General features: G+C 42.2%; 1 long non-coding RNA gene across 1 annotated transcript; it reads right to left on the reverse strand.

Moving 5' to 3' along the window:
- Positions 1–580: 580 nt before the first annotated feature.
- On the reverse strand, positions 581–12,746 carry LOC118157880. The gene is made up of 3 exons (XR_004746736.1): positions 12,547–12,746; positions 4,454–4,458; positions 581–593 (listed from the first exon to the last, which is right to left on the reverse strand). It is a non-coding gene; the product is annotated as an uncharacterized LOC118157880 (long non-coding RNA).
- Positions 12,747–13,340: the final 594 nt, after the last annotated feature.

The following is a 13,340-nucleotide window of genomic DNA, read 5'->3' on the forward strand; positions in this document are numbered from 1 at the left end:
CAGAATATATGACAAGAAAAAAAGAATTAGTTTAGGATTGAAGCAATAGACGTAGGATAAGAGTCATTAGTGGAAGTTGCAAGACCATGGTAAATAACAGGGATTTCATAATAAACTTTAAGCTTGTCAATTGAAAATAACGGGAATAGAGAAAAGATATAGCCATAATATAGTAAAGAATAATTAATGTGTGATTATAGTATATATCAAAAGAGGCATCTACAGCAGATAAAAAGGTACTGATGCCGATCTCTCAGGTGCCAGTGAAGCCCCTGAAAAAATGTACAGTTCTGTGTACCTGTGTTTCAGGAAGAATTCAAATGGGAACAGAGACCAAGAAGGGCTAGTTGGGAATGTATTTAGAGGAACAGAGAATTGATCTCATAAGAGAAAACTAGAATTGCTCAGCATGCTTAGCCCAGCAAAACAAAGGTTGAGACACAATCTGCTTGCTGCTTATAAATCTACCACAAGGGCTGACATATTGTCCTGGTTTCGGCTAGGATAGAGTTAATTTTCCTCCTAGTAGCTGGTATGGTATTCTGTTTTGGATATAGGATGAGAATAATGCTGATAACACACTGAAGTTTTAGCTGATACTGAGCAGTGCTTACACTAAGTCAAGGACTTTTCAGCTTCTCATACTGCCCTGCCAGCAAGGAGGCTGGGGGTGCACAAGAAGCTGGGAGGGGACAGAACGAGGACAGCTGACCCAAACTGGCCAAAGGGGTATTCTGTACCATACAATGTCAAGATGAACAATTAATACACAGTACTCCAAGTGGGGCTTCACAAGGGCAGAGTAGAGGGGGACAATCACCTCCCTCAGCCTGCTGGCCACTCCTCTGTTAATGCAGCTCAGGACACAGTTGGCCTTCTGGGCTGCAAGTGTGCACTGCTGGCTCATGTTGAGCCTTTTGTCCACCAGAACCCCCAAGTCCTTCTCCGCAGGGCTGCTCTCAATGTGTTCTTCCCAGTCTGTACTCCTGTCTGGGATTGCCCTGACCAAGGTGCAGCACCTTGCACTTAGACTTGTTGAACCTCATTAGGTTCACATGGGCCTACTTCTCAAGCTTGTTCAGGTCCCTTTGGATGGCATCCTTTCCTTCTGTTGTATCAACCGCACCACTCAGCTTGGTGTCAAGTGCAAACTTGCTGAGGGTGCACTCAAACCCATTGTCTATGTCGCTGATAAAGATATTAAACGGTACTGCTCTCAGGTGTTGTGGTTTAACCCGGCTGGCAGCTACACACCACACAGCCGTTTGCTCACCCTCCCTCCTCCCTCTCTGGGATGGAGGAGAGAAACGGGAAAGTGAAGCCTGTGAGTTGAGATAAAGACAGTTTATTAAGATAGGAAATAATAGCTACTACGGCTAGCCACCCCTATACATTGTTTAGCATGACGTCAGATGGTATGGAATACCCCTTTGGCCTGTTTGGGTCAGCTGTCTTGGGTCTGTCCCCTTCCAGCTCCTGCTGCACCCCTAGCCTGCCCGCTGGCAGGACAGAGTGAGGAGCTAAAAAGTCCTTGGCTTAGTATAAGCATTGCTCTGCAGCAATTAAAACATCAGCATGTTATCAGCACTCTTCTCATCCTAATCCAAAACATAGCACCCTACCAGCTACTAGGAGGAAAATTAACTCTGTCCTAACTGAAACCAGGACACCAGGACAAACCCCTGAGCGTCACCACTTGTCACCAGCCTCCACCTGGACATAGAGCCCTTGACCACAACTTCATCAGTATATTATTTCTAGTGAATGTTTTAGTGTTGAACATCTGTAATGTTAATGCTCAAATATTTGTTAAGCAGCTTTTTGGTTCTGAAAACTATGAGATATATGGAAAATATGATGACAAAGATGAAGTAATGCATTATAAAAGGTAGATGGTGTTGACTGTCAGATGTGTGTAGTAAGACAATCTCTGCAATTTAAATAGAGAAGGTAGATGGTGAGTAAGATGGGACACCAGGGCACAGAGAGGTGAGCAGATCTCCCTAAGATCATGCAGCAGCTCAGTGCTGCCTTCCATTATGGGTTTTCCTTTATTTTCCCTCACAGTAAAATCCTGTTTTTTCATGTGAAAGCCATAAAGAACTGTTTAAGTGGTGCAGCACAAGAGATAGCAATGCATGACTTTTACAGCTGGCTTAATGGATGCAGGAGCAAAGGTAGCTCATTAGACAGCTGCAAATACCATCTACTGTGAGGGCATGCCAGTGCCTTGAACACTGTATTTCATATATATGATTCCAATCTGTAGTGTAGCTATCTTTATACAAAATATCTATGCACATTGATACTGTGATTTCATGTATAGTATTTTTTTAGATGAAGGCTTTATCTATTTGTGTAAACAAATACACATTCATAAATACATAATGGATTGCCAGCTACATGGAAAGTGTGCTGTTGTAGTTCCCCCAGACTTCTCTGAGTTGTAACACTCAGAGAGATGTTCTGGGGAGGTGGAATTAAAGGATAAACTGTAGTTTCTGGCTATTTTCCATTAACCAGGTAAGAAAAGAGTGGATTGTGAGAAAGACAATGGCAGCACCATGTTTGGAGGTGTTAGTGTCATTGAGATATTATTTGATTTTCCTAGGTTGTAGCCAGGTAAAATCCTTATTGTATAAGAAATACTCTGGATGCTTTTTTTTTTGTTTCCTTTTTTTTTGTATGCACCAGAGTGGTATATTCACTGTCTTACACATAATCTGTGCTCCTGTAATGCAACATTGGTATTCTGATCACGTTTTAAAAAATCCCTGAACTTTCAGACAAGCACTGTCAGTACAGATGTGGATCTAGGTGGTCCAGAAATCTGGTAAGTAATTTCAAGTGCTGGTTACAAGTTTTGATTTGCTTTATACTAGCAATTTTACAAAAATGGTGCTGATTTGAACCAGCATTTTGTGGTATATCTCACTGGTGTTTTCCTATCAGTGCTACTAGAGTTCTGTAAAAGTGTTCCTTTATAAAAAAGAGTTTCATTTAGGAAATAAAAAACACCTTATGATTTTCAAAATAGCTTTCCTGAATGTCAATGTTTTGCAGAGCAATGTGAACAGACCTAGCTTTGTTCCATTATACCTGTGAGATGCAGTCACTTCCCAGTGCAATTACATAACTGAGAGTACAGCACAGTTCAAAAATTTGTGAGCATATATGAAATGTTCTTATCTAATCTGTAAAATCGGAAACATAAGGAAAGGCACAGTGAAAGCTGTTTTTATCTGTGTCAGCTCATTACCATTTGGGAGGTGCTATTCGGCAAACCCTGGTTTCTAATTTAACCTTCTGAGCATGGGCAAAGTTAGGTGACACCACATTTTCTGAGTCCAGATAATAATAAAAGGCAACATTATCCTCTCCTTTCAGGAACTGGTGCTGAAAACAATCATCATCCTGACTGACAGGACAATTAGCGTTGTCAGCAGAGAAAATTGTAAGCAAACCAACTGAAGGCCAGTGTGTTTATTTTCCCACTCACAGACATAGTCTTCCCAGGTAGAGACTCTGAAAACATTCCTGCTAAAGTTGACGCAGATTTTACTTTGGTTATGGATTGGTCTATTCTGAGCAGGAAATTAACCCAAATGTTTAAGAGAAATTAATAAAAGCTGCGCAGAGGAAAAACTCCTTTTTTATGTCTTTTGTTGGAATATTGCTGTAGAAGTAGATACAATGTAGTATAGTGGCTTTATTTTGAGAAGTATGATCAAATGCTAGAAGGTCTTCATGTTGTCATCTGTATCAGTAAGGATGAAGTCATTTTCCCTAATGGAATCTGTGAGGAAGCACTGTTTAGAAGGAGCTAGGAAGGCATCCATGTATGAAACTGTAAGCCATTCAGTCTGTGAAACAGTGTCATTTAGCAATAACTTATATTTATAATTTATAAAGATATGCTTATATAGCAATGGGAAAGGGTGGATTACATAAAAGACAAGGATCTCCACAAGTGCAACCCCCTTCCAGAGTCTGTAGTGGGTGCATAGTGGAGCTCAGATGTAGCCAAACAGATTTTGTGAGCACATAAATATATATCCCATCTTATTTGGGGAAATGTTATCCCTGCCACAAGAATGCACAAATGTTTGGGCAGGGGAGGAAAGAGCAGATGAAGATACCATCAGAAGTCAAAGATCGCCCTGTGCTTCTGAGGAAACATAAAAAAAAAAAAAAAAAAAAAAAAAACACCCTTCTTTATCAACTTCGGTCAAAAAAACTGTTCTGTAGGGGTCTCACAATTGGAAAGGACTTCCTGGGATGTGTTGTAGGGGATGGATTTGAAACAGGAAAAACAATTCCTTCTCTCATGACAGATATCACAGATATTTTGTGCTATTTTGATAAGCTGGAGCTGAGTAGGGCAGCCCAATCATCTCCCCACATAATAACTAGTGCAACTATGAAAAGGCAACAGGTGATAGTAGTAGGAGACTATCACTCCGGGTATGGAGGAATCCATATGCTGACGTGATCTGTTCTTGAGATAAGTCTGCTGCTTACTAGGGGTTTGTATCAGGGATGTGAACAAGACACTGCCAAGCCTCGTACAACCTAAGGACTATTATCCACTGCTGCTGTTTCGTGTGGGCACCTGTGATGCAGCCAGGAGCAGTCTGAGGAGTATCAAGAGGGATTACAGAGCCCTGAGAGCAGTGGTAAGGGACTCGGGAGTTCTTGTAACTTTTTCATCAGTCCTCATGGTCAAAGGGAAGGGATTCAAAAGGGACAGTCAAATCTGGCAAATCAATAGATGTTTACAGGACTGGTGCCACATACAGGGGTTCTGCTACTTAGAAACTCACTTTGAGAAAGCTGGTCTGCTGGGGGCCGATGGGGTCTACCTGTCAGAAGCAGAAAAGCATCTTTGGTCATAGGCTTTCCAAGGTGGTGAACAGGGCTTTAAACTAAAGATGCTGGAGGAGGGCAACCTCAATCCAGTTTGACACCAGTGTCATCGATAGATGCCCAGAGCCTGAGAAGGGTCATGGATCAGCAGGAGAGCACCTGAAGAGCAGCACAAGGGATTCCAGCCACTCCAGTCAGTAAGTCAGCTTCATCAGGGGCCCTACTTAAATGCCTCTATGCTCACACACATAGCATGTACAGGATGCCATCCAGGTGGGTCATACCACAAGAATATATAATTTAGAATGATAACCAACCAAACAAGTATTGTCTCTGACTGTGTTCTTCACGGAGTGACTCACTCCGCTTTGTTTCAAACACATACACTTATACAAATACTTTCAACAAAAAATACCTGGACATTTACGAATAAGACATACAATTATTAACACTCCAGTTAGTATCCCTCCAGCAGCTGCAAACATTACCCAGGTAACCTTGTCAAAATTGTGAGAGGCCCGCTTACCCTTCTCCTGCTTCTTATACAGTCATTAGCAGGTCCGTCCTGGCTCCCAAAACTGGGATGCAGCGGTAACCTTGGATTTGCTCGATCTACTCCTAGGATCGCTAGCAGCCACTCTATCGGTCACCAAATCCCCTTTGACTGCTCTATCAGTCAGCCTGTAGGGTACCCTCCTCCCTTACGGGGACTATACTGCATGCCAGACGTCTTTGTGTGATTTACCAGCTGCCCCAGCCATGCGTACGACTTACAGGCCCTTCCTGTACTGTAAAACATACCATTTGTCTGCGACTTCAGGAGGTCCTTGTCTGCTCCCGTGGTGAGCAGCTGGGAGTGGAGTCCCCTCCAAGGAAAATACTCGGGGTGCACCTAGGGGCGTCCACTCCGCAGTCAATCCCGCAGCCAAGCAGAGTGTCTCCTGGCTGGCTCGCCAAATGACTCGCGAAAAACTGACTCCACAGTCAGTAAGATTGTAAAGTAGGTATGTTTATTCAGCGCTGGGCAGCATGGGGCGGGGGGGTAGTCCCACCAAAGTCGTGTGCACAATTCGCTCGCTTTCATTCTCTTTTATCCCCTAAAATATTACATATGCATTAAGTTTCGCAACACATCTATGCATATTCATTTCCTAGCTCCACCTAGCCCCTCTTCGTATGCTAATTATCTTTTCAGTCTTTCTGCACTTGCGTAGTACTCTCTGGTGGTTGTCTGGGTGGTCATCGGGATGAAGTAAGAAGTCTTCATCACAGTTGAACTTTTCACTTTGTCTCCCTGCGCATGCTCTGAGCCCTTGGTCACAATCTGGGCCATAAGGTTGGTTTGGTCCGGTTCTTCGGGGTCTGAGGGGCTCCTGTTATCTTGAAGCCTTGCATGTTTGACATTCTTTATCTTATCCTTTTATAAACAGTCCTCCTTCTCTCTGAGCCCTTGGTCAACAGTCTGAACCATAAGGTTGGTTTGATCTGGTCCTTGGGGTCCCAGGGGCTCATCTGGAGGCCTAAGTGCTGCACAGGTACAGTACATCGCAAATGTAGCACATATTAAGCAATGAGTGTTGCCTACATATTTATTCTTAATAAGTCGCTCTCTAATTTCTAATCCCATGTTTCATACTGTGTGACTAGTAGGCGCGCTCCTGCTTGTGGGACACCTGCCATTGCAGTCGCAAATCAAATTGCTACTTCACTGAGATCCTCGCCTGAGCCTATGTTATTGGCTACAGAGTGTTTCTCACATAACCCCTTATATAATTTAGCATGGGTCAAGTTTTACTGTTGTCAAGTTAGCTGGGAAGTGCTTGTTAATTAGGAAAACATGAATAGGGGTAATAAACAGAGGGGGTTGAATATTAAAAAGGAGCCCCTTGGGCTGTATTTTGGCTCACTAGAAGTATATAGGAGGACCAGCTGGTGGGATAGTGGACAGGAAGATTTTAATAAAGTATTGTAATCAGTGGTGGCCCCTCTATAAATTGGACGATGGGGAGAAGTGGCCCCCTAATAGAACTCAATTATAATACTTTATTGCAACTAATGTTGTTTTTGAGAAAGGAAGGGAAATGGGATGAAATGTTGTATACTGTTATCTTGCTTCAGCATCCTGGAGGGAATAAGGTATGGAATCAAGTTGGCCCCTGACTGAGCCTTTGGTGCTGGCGTTAGAAAAGTACAGGCTGGAGAAAGATAAAAAGAAGTGTTAAAAGGGTTATTGAAGGTGTTAAACGTGTGGCATGTAGTATTTGACAGAGATGTTTGAAGTTGAATAAGCAGGGAAAGAGGATGTAGGAACGTTAGTAGTTCCAGGGTTGAGGCAGAGACCTCAAAATCACGGGTGTGAGCCCTCTGGGGCACAGGGATCATGATGAGCTTGAGAGAGTTGTTATGGAAACAGAAAAGCAGCTAATTCTTAAAACAACCTGAGTTCATGTGTGAGCTCAGATTGCCAATGGGACCGCTCAGGGAACTGTAGATGATTGCAACTTTAGGACTCCCCACACTGTGTCCAATATGGAAAAAAATCTCCTGTTAAGGGAAAATTGGAAACCCTACAAATTAGTAGAGTAAAAAGAAGTTTAGAAGAAGGGGCAGATGAGGATATATGGCATGAACCCTCGGATGGAGTAAAATTCAGCTGGGCATTAGAGTCTCTGTTCGCACAGGTAGCTACTTATTGAAATAGTGAAATGATTTATAAACTTACAGGACAAGTAAGTAGGCTCGCGAGAGCCACGAGAGAAGGCTTTAGAGATTTTAATATCCAACTACAAGCTACAACTAAAATGGTTCTACAAAATCGATTGGCATTAGATACAATTATTAAAGGAACATGGAGAGTGCAGATTTCTAAAAGATCTTATTGATTCATTGCTGCATCCACATTCCAAATGTGACTATAAATGTAGAATATGACATAGAACAGCTGGCTCGAGTGGAACAAGATGCAGAACAGGAAGAAAAAGGTATGACAACAAGCTGGTTGGATAAAAATTTTAGCGGATGGAATATTAGTAATTGGGTTAAATCCTTACTGGAAATGGTAATTAGATTGGTAATTGTAGCGGTATTAATTTGGTTAATATTTGTAATGCTGAAGAGTATGATTTTAAAGAAAACAACTTGGAACCAGAAAGTGATGTAGACCATTGCTCAGTATATGGAGCCACATCCGCAACACCCTCCACAGGCATATGACAACTTCGGATTTCAGAGAGAATCCGAGGAACCCAGGAGGTGAAATGGAATGAAAACTGAATAGACAAGATATGTTCCAGATCAAGTGAACCCGACCAGAAGAGCGAATGCAACATATAGCAGAAGTGGTGGATATACGGAATGTTGTGACAATCCTAATCTTTGTAATTTTCTTGATTATGTTATTGATGTAAGCTGTGAGACATTTTAATTAGTTAGTAAAAGCATTTGCCCTCCTTGAAGGAGTGAAATACTTTCAAAGGGGGGAAATGTTGGCAACAGAAGATGAAATATATATTTATCCAATTAATATTGCTTAATAAGTGTTATATTTGCGATGTACTGTATTTGTGCTGTGCTTGGAAAATACAAAATATACGTGCAAAGATAGCATGAGAGAATGCACAGATTTATGATGAGGAGTAAGGAGGAGGACAAAAAGAATGCCACACTTGCATGGTGCCTAGATAACAGGGGCCCCTAGGACCCTGGGAACGGAGTCAAACCAACCTTACGGTTTGGACTGAGACCAAGGGCTCAGAGAGCATGCGCAAGAAGATAAGGTGAAAAGTTCAACTCTGATGAAGACATCTTACTTCATCCCGACGACCACCCAGACGACCACCAGAGAGTACTACGCAAGCACAGAAGGACTGATAAGATAATTAGCATACGAAGCGGGGCAGGGCGGAGCTAGGAAATGAATATGCATAGATGTGTTGCAAAACTTAATGCATATGTAATATTTTAGGGGATAAAAGAGTGACCAAATTGGGGAAGTTAGATTTGGGCAGACATGCCCCTAACTTCTGGCGCCTAATAAAAATACCTTCATATAATCACTTTGTGGATTATGTGTCTTTGCGAATGCTAACATTTTGGTGACCCAGATGGGACCTCGTGGGCACTGCTGAGGTGACTCACAAACTGATCACGCTCCAGCCGGCACTGAGGAGTTTCTCGGGGAGCCATTGGCTGTGACAGACCCCTGCTGCTCACAATGTACCTCTGGAAGGGTAAGAGAAAAGGTGCTTTCTAGTAATCGGTACCGATCTGGTCTGGGAGCCTGCCGGTCAGACGCGGCAAAAGTCACGCACGGTTGGGCTAGGGAATTCCCGTGGTAAGCCTAGGCGCCGTCCGTCAGATAGTCGCGAAAGCACTGCAGGTTTAGCATCAGTGGTCTGGTTTTTCTACAGGTTCAGCATCTGGTTCGGTAAGAGCTATAGCTGATAATGGTATTAAAGGGTATTTTGGGTAATAATGCATCCATTCCGCAATCTTCTCCATTAGGTTGCTTGCTAGCACATTGGAAGGAGGGAGGTTTCGGGCAAGAGTTACGAAAGGGTAAATTGATTGACTATTGTAATGTTTGGTGGCCGCAGTATGAATTAGAAGATCGAGAGAGTTGGCCAGAGAATGGAACCTTGCAATATAATACTATTTTACAACTAATGCTATTTTGTAAGCGAGAAGGCAAGTGGGATGAGATTCCATATGTAGAGTTATTTTTCTGTTTGCGAAATAAGCCTGATTGGCAACGTGCTTGCGGGATAATGATTGCTAAGATAACTGTTAATGAGCAATGCAAAGCATGTACAGGAGAAAAGTGCTGTATAGGGCATCAAGCGTTAGAGAATGGTATGTTTTATAGGCAGGATGATGGAAATATAGATTTGGAAGTAGTACCATCAGCCCTATTAGAACAAGGGCAGGCAGTCAGGAAAGAAAGTGAGGATAGCAAGGGGGAGAAGGAAGAAGAAGGAGCGGTAGCTTTGGCTACCCCGGTATGGTATAGAACTCGCTGACGAGACCAGAAAGGTGCTGCCGAATGGATGATAAGAGAAAGACAGAATAACAAGGCAGAAGAAAAACATAATTGCTCCTCTCAGACAAGGAGTAGGGACAGAAGGACCAGTATATGTTAAAGTACTGTTTACTCCAGGAGACCTAGTAATTTGGAAACAAGCAGCAGGAATGTATCGGGAAAATCCTGATAAAGTTGCTAGGGTAGTGAAAATGATAATTAAAACCCAGAACACAGACAGGGATGACCTTCAAGTAATATTAGATACATTAATGGATTCAACAGAAAAGGATATGGTGTTAAGGACAGCTAGAGAAAGAGCAAGAGAGGATATCCGGAATGGGTTAGTCCCGGGAAACATAAATCAGAACTTCCCAACGGAAGATCCGCAATGGGACTATAACACAGGGGAAGGTATGAGGAGATTGAAAAGGTATCAGGATTGGGTACAAATAAGGGTGCAGAGTGCCATGCCCAAAACTATAAATTGGTCCAAACTGTATAATATTAGGCAGGAGAAAACCAAATCTCCCTCTGCATTTCTGGAAAGGCTTAAGGAAACCACAAAGAAATATACTGACCTAGATGTAGAAACAGAACAAGCTAAAGCACAGTTAGCTCTTATATTTTTAGGACAATCACAGGAGGATATTCGGAAGAAATTACAGAAACTGGAAGGAGCGGACCTGAGAAATATGGATAGGTTGTTAGAAATAGCCTGGAAAGTATACAACAATAGAGAAAAGGAATCCACTAGGAGGCAGCAACAGAATCTGTTAGCAGTAATTCGAGGCAAGGGAAACCAAGGATTCAGAGGGAGAGGAAGAGCATTTGCTAGAGGACGGGGAGTTAATATAGAAAGGGGTCGTGGAGATTTTAGTGGAAATCCAGGAGGAAGATTAGGATTGAGTCAGTGTGCTTATTGTAAAAAGGAAGGGCACTGGAAAAATGAGTGTCCATTTAGGAGAGACCAATTCTCAGGAAATTCATTTCAGAATCAGGAAGCCGTTAAGGCAATGGTGCTAGGAGATTTTAGTAGCTGACTAGATACAGAACATAAAGCAGCCAAAACCTCTCATAAAGATTCAATTAAGGGATAAAGAAGTGAGGTTCTTGATAGATACAGGAGTGACATATTCAGTGTTAAATAGTTTAAAAGGACAATTGGGAAATAAGATGACTATAATAGTAGGAGCCACAGGGAAGGAGGAGGCACGGCCATTCCTACAACCCCTTGATTTGCATTTCAGAGGTAAGGAATTAACCCATGAATTTTTGTATGTACCAGAATGTCCTATTCCACTCTTGGGATGGGATTTATTAGCTAAATTAGATGCAACAATAACCTTTGAGGATGGAGAATTAATAATGAAGGTACCTGAGTCCAAAACAGGACAAATCCTGATGATCAAAGATAAACCCCTTGTTAAAATTCCAAGAGAAGTAGAAAATGCAGTTATACCAATAGTATGGGAAACAGATGTATCAGGGAAGTCAAAACTGGTACAACCGGTAAAGGTGAAATTAAAGGAAGGAGACAGACCTGTTCGAATCAAACAATATCCAGTTAAGATAGAAGCTAGGCAGGGGATAGTGAAAATTATTGACAAATTTCTTAAATATCAGATTTTGGAAGAATGTAAATCGGAATATAATACTCCAATTTTTCCAGTAAGGAAGCCAAATGGCGAATATAAATTGGTGCAAGATCTTAGAGCAATAAATGAAATACCAAAGGATATTCACCCGGTAGTGGCTAACCCTTACACATTGTTAACATCTGTGAGAGAGAAATATAAATGGCTTACCGTGATAGATTTAAAGGATGCCTTCTTTTGCATACCTCTTGATAAAAATAGTAGAAAAGTATTTGCCTTTGAATGGGAAAACCCGCAGAATGGACAAAAGACACAGTTAACTTGGACAAGACTTCCACAAGGCTTCAAGAATAGACCAACCCTTTTCGGGAGCCAGCTGGCCAAGGAACTGGAAATCTGGACAATGCAAGGACAAATACAGGTACCCGGAAGTCAGTATTTGTTGTTACAATATATAGATTATATTTTGATTGCCACAGAGAATGAGTCACTCTGCACCCAAATAACCATTGAAATTTTAAATCAGTTAGGAATGGGTGGCTATAAAGTTTCAAAAGAAAACAAACAAATAGCTTGCTCAACTGTAACATATTTGGGGTGTAAGATTTCTCAGGGACAAAGAAGTCTGGGCATCAACGGGATAAGAGCCATCTGTGCTATCCCGGAACCCCAAAATCTCCATGAGCTAAGGGCCTTCTTAGGAATGGCTGGGTGGTGCAGATTATGGATAATGGATTACGGACTCATAGCTAAACCCCTTTATGAAGCTCAGAAGGCACAGAATTTTATTTGGGGAAAAATACAGGAAGAAGCTTTCAAGAAACTTAAAGACACTCTAATTTAGTCACCAGCTCTGGGTTTACCAGATTTATCAAACTATTTCCAGTTATTTGTACATGAAAGACAACGACTAGCATTAGGGATACTAACCCAATGACTGGGAAGCTGGAAAAGACCTGTGGGATACTTTTCCAAACAGTTGGATGCTGTAAGTACAGGATGGCCCTCATGTTTGTGGGCAGTAGCAGCAACAGTTCTTTTAATTCAGGAAGCAAGGAAACTTACCTTAAGGTAATGACTGTTTTAGAGCAAAAGGGGGGCCACTGGTTATCACCCAGCCGGATGATGAAATATCAGGCAATACTAACTGAACAAGATGATGTAACTTTGAAAACGACTAACTTGTTAAATCCAGCAGTATTTCTAGGAACTGTTCCAGAAGAAGGACCATTGGAACACAATTGTGTGGAAATAATCGAACATACGCTAGCTGTGAAAATTTGAAGGATGTACCCCTTGAAAGGTATGACTAGGAGCTTTTTACTGATGGTACTAGTGATGTGGAAAATGGAACACAATATGCAGTGTATGCAGTGACAACCCTGAAAACAGTGATTGAAGCAAAACCTTTACCGCCTGGAATGTCGGCACAGCGAGTGGAACTGATAGCTCTAACTTGAGCACTGGAACTATGATAAATGATTGAGTTCCAAATAGGACTCCAATTAAAGTTTGCAATTTATTAAGCGAATAGAGGCAAGCAAACAGCGCTGGGTGCACCGGGAGTCTCTGCTCCACCAAAACACACACCTGTTACATCAGGTGGCTGGTTTTTATGCTCCTAGACTAATACATATTCATCACTATTCCTAGAAAAGGCAGGGTTAGTATAATTAGTTCCCGGAATCCAAACCCTCTCCTGGACGCACGCGTATCAGTCTCTGGTGGTCCCTCTGGGGGGTCGCTCGTGCTGAAGGGTTGTAGTCTTCCTCCCAGGCTTTGTCCTTCGGTGGTCCTTCAACTCCCCCTTTCTCCTTATTTGGTGGATCTCTTTGCCGGATATCAGAGGCTTGCGCAGC

Source organism: Oxyura jamaicensis (assembly GCF_011077185.1).
Source record: "Oxyura jamaicensis isolate SHBP4307 breed ruddy duck chromosome 13 unlocalized genomic scaffold, BPBGC_Ojam_1.0 oxy13_random_OJ72505, whole genome shotgun sequence".
NCBI classification, from domain to species: Eukaryota; Metazoa; Chordata; class Aves; order Anseriformes; family Anatidae; genus Oxyura; species Oxyura jamaicensis.